At 50.2% G+C, this 4103-nt stretch overlaps 1 long non-coding RNA gene across 1 annotated transcript; it reads right to left on the reverse strand.

Moving 5' to 3' along the window:
• Positions 1 to 1507: 1507 nt before the first annotated feature.
• Positions 1508 to 4093, reverse strand: LOC103581250. The gene is made up of 3 exons (XR_549638.1): positions 4023 to 4093; positions 3593 to 3748; positions 1508 to 1773 (listed from the first exon to the last, which is right to left on the reverse strand). It is a non-coding gene; the product is annotated as an uncharacterized LOC103581250 (long non-coding RNA).
• Between the last annotated feature and the right edge of the window lie 10 nt (positions 4094 to 4103).

Below are 4103 nucleotides of genomic sequence, written 5' to 3' on the forward strand. Positions count from 1 at the left end.
TTATTTTTCACCCACAGGTCTCCACTTGCTCCAGCTCCAGCTCTTTCCTCTGTTGAGCCACTTTTGTGCCGTCATCAGCAATCAGCTGGGTGTGCATCTAGGTCCTCTGTCCTGTCCCACTGCTCTGTGCATCTCTGCCAGTGCCCACTGTCTTGACTACTGCCACTTATTATGGAGAGCCTTTTGCACTGTGAACCCTGCGAATAGAAATGTGTCTCCTGTTCAAATGTGAGGACGTCGGGCGAGGGGTGTTCTCTCCTTGGGCTTCTGCACTGCCCTTGAAGAGCTTCCACTGAGAAGAGAATTCCCATGGAGAGCAGCCTCTGAGGATGGTCCAAGCTCAGTTGCACACGTGCTCCTATGTTTACCTCTGGAAAGGCAGTGGCTGAAGGCAAGGAAGGAGGCATTTCCCATCATAGAGCAGTGAGTCGAGAGCGGATTAGAGCCCACAACCCTGCAGCTTTGTTCATGGCTCCATCGATATTTCCAGGACCTCAGTCAGTGTTTATCCTCCCTGGACAATCATGTAAATGAGATTCATTAAATAAATGCATTTCCTGAGCTTCTCTGGGTGGTTTGCCATTTCTGTAGATCAAAGCTACAGGGACCAGTCCTCGGTGCCTTTGAGTCGACACACTGGATTGGCTGTGTTTCAGAAAGTCCAGAAAAATTAAAACATGGGTGCTGGCATCTGCCTGTCGTGTCACTCCTCACAGTGTGCTCAGTGAACCTCGGTCACACTTGCTGTCTGCCAAGATGCAGACGCTTGCCAAACACTGACCCTGACCATTACCATCTCTGTGTGGAGCCAAAGGGCCATCCACTGCGGACACACTGCTCCCCACTCAGGGGAAGTGGGACCACCCTGGGCTTGAGCCCCTGAGATTAGAATCTCCAGAAGAGTTTTCAAAGCCCCATGCCCAGGCTGCCCCTAAGGTCACTCCATCAGACCCCAATGGGACCCAGGTAACTGCATGTGTTAGAGCCCCAGGTGCTCCAATGTGCAGGCAAATCCGGAAGGCACCAACTGGGGTTCCCAGGGACAGAGAGATCACTTGGGGAAGGTGTGAACAATGCACTTAGCAGAGGGAGGACGTCACAGTGAATTCTAGACAGGACAAGGACAAGAGCACAGGGACCTCGTTAGTTTCCTATGGCTGCTGGACAAGGTGCCACAAACCTGGTGGCTTAAAACAACAGAAATTAATTCTCTAGCAGCCTAGGAAGCCAAAAGGCCAAGATCCAGGTTTCAGCATGGCTGGCTGTCATGGAACACTACAGGGGCCCATCAACTCCTGCCTGAGGCTCCCCCAAATTTGATACTGGTCATACAGGTCCAGCTTCCTGCCCCCAGGCAAAAACCAATAAAAGTCAAATGTTGGTGAAAATGGAAGTCAGCTTTTATTTATGAGCACCGGTGACCTGAGGAGAGATGTTGGGCTGACCCTTCTCTCCGGTAAACCTGAAGAAGAATGGCCAGACTAAAGCCATCTCCAAGAGTTACGTTTACTGAGGGGATTTTAAAGAGGGGGCTGAGGGAGTGGAACGTGGGAAATGAAAACAGGAGGGAGGGGACGTGAGCTTCAGAGGCTTCGTGCAGGGAGCCAGGTGCAAGGTCTCCCCGCGGCTCGGTCTGGTTTCTGCTCCCATCCTTGCTGTTGTCTCAGGTCCTGCTGGAGGGTGCAGTCAGCACAGCTTTACTGACAGCCTCCTTGGTTTCCCAGGTCTGGATGGTATATGCAAGTCTGCAGCTCCAGGCTGGCTGGAAAACAACTTTACATTCATATAAATAATGTCAAGTTGCCCCATAACCAAGGTTCAAAATATCAAATAACCATGGGAAAAGAGGGAACTCAGAGAAATGCATGCCAAGAAAAAACTGTGTCCTTTTAAAATTTGCCTACAGCCCATGTGCTTTTAGGTCCCTGCTCACTCCAACAGGAAGGCTCTAGAGGAGGACCCTCCTGCCTCTTCCAGCTTCCAATGGCTCAGATGTCCCTTGGCTTGTGGTAGCATCTCTCTCTGCTTTGTCCTCATGTGGCTTCTCCTCCACGTGTTTGTCTCTGATTTCCTCCTGCCTCCTTCTTATAAGGACACATGTGTAGCATTTAGGGCCCATCCAGATAATCCAGGAAAAGATCCTCCTCTCAAGATCCTTAACTTAATCACATATTTTGCCATATAAGGAAAAACTCAGCACTTTGATATATAAGGTAATATACATAGGTTCCAGGGATTGAGACTTGGATGTATCTTTTGGAGCCACCATTCATTCCCTCTAATACCCTAGCTGCTCCTTGGGGAGCCTGAGCTTACCACCAGGACTGGTACAAGGGAACTCAGCAGGGGAGGGCAGGAAAGACCACCAGCCAGCTTAGCTGGGGCAGGATCATGGAGGCCTTAAATTCCCAGCTGAGGAGTTTGTGCTACTTGATAAGCAAAGGGCAGACAGAAGGCAAGACCCAAGGGCTGCCTGGGGTGGGCAGGGGGTCCCCAAAGGACTTAGGCTTCATCCTCACCAAGGATCACAGTCATCCACGGCCTTAGGGCATGCCACCAGGACTGGAGGAAGACAGGCGTCTCCTGACGCCTTGAAACTTAACCCACTAGCCACACGCACCATGAAGTAATATTTTAAATAAATCCTGTAATTTTATTTTGAATAGCGTAATTAGGTTGTGTTGTATTGTTATGAGCTTAAAGTCAATTCATTAAACATAAACACTGTATGCCACAATTTCTGAAATCCTGTGTTGGATTGTGGTGTTTTTTTAAGGAAACTAGGGACAAAAAAATGGATGCATCGCCTCTGAGAAGCCCTGCCAGACCCCATCCCACAGGGTTTGTTTCCGTCACTGAAGGTCCTCGAAGGCCCCAGGAGGTAAAGATGATGAAGCCCGTGTGATCCAGAGCAGCTCATTTCCTGACACCAAGAGGCTCAGATCCTCTCCACCATTTTATCTTAAATCATCTCCCCCCACAAAAAATGGGATGTGACTGGGCTTGAAGCCACATAATTGAATATTTATGGAGCAAAGCAGGAACAGCCATGCTCTGTCCACTCATCGGTGATTGATTGTGTAACAGAGTGAGCCTAACCTATAAAATGTGGGCTCAAGGATGCTTCCAGTGCAGGAGATCCTGCTTTCCCGTCCTGGCCGAGCCTGCTATTTTGTGGCCGTCTCTGCCTAGTGTGGATTCCATCACAAAGCTCACTCTTTGGCTAGCTCCTAATTGCTTCATTATTAACCTGCATTACGCCCTGTACTTTGGAAAGTACTTTCACAAACATGACCTCATTTTGGCTGGATGACAACCCCATGGGGAGAGCCGGGTAGATGGATCTCTCTCTAGTCCAACTCCTGTCTCCCCCTCTCTCTCTCCAGACACCCAGGGAGGGATGAAGGTTGAACAATGAGGTCCTCCCTGGTTTCTGCTTCACTAGCTAAGAGTCCCTAAGTTACTAACAAGTTGTCCTGGACAAGAACACCCACCAGCATTTGCTGTCTCGGGCACTTCCTGGCCGGGGCGTTTCTCTGCAGATCCCAGAGGAAGGCACTGGTTTAGGAGTCTCTTGTGTGCGGGGTCTCACCTGGTATTTAGTGTCTCTATGAACTTCTCCCATTTGCAGCAAAAAATTGAGCCACCACCTGTTCCAGCAAATGCTCCTGTAGGAACCAGCACAAAATCAGGTGCATTTCCTGAGTCAGGCAAGGAATGGAGAACTGTGGAAAAGAGCTTCTTGCACCTAAAGCAGACAGAGGAAAGAGGGTGGCCACCTGCTTCCCGGGTGGCTGGACCCTGCAATTCGTCTCATCCAATGACACCCCCATCCTCTACATTTACAGGAAGGGCATGGCTGAGGGAGGATCAGCACGTGAATGACAGCTGGGAACAGGCAGGATGGGGTAGGAAAATGTCTCTTCCCTTTCCTTTCTTTGTCTCCTCGTCCTGGATGTCTGGTGGCATGTCTCCAGCTGCACCCTCCCACCTTCCTTGCACACCCCGAGCCCCAACATCACCTCTCCATCCCCGGAGACCAGAAGCTTCGTTCCTTCATTCTTGCTGATCCCAGGGTGAGGAAATCAACCTGCGTGCAAAGT

Source organism: Galeopterus variegatus, unplaced genomic scaffold, assembly GCF_000696425.1.
Source record: "Galeopterus variegatus unplaced genomic scaffold, G_variegatus-3.0.2 Scaffold171, whole genome shotgun sequence".
Lineage (NCBI taxonomy): Eukaryota > Metazoa > Chordata > Mammalia > Dermoptera > Cynocephalidae > Galeopterus > Galeopterus variegatus.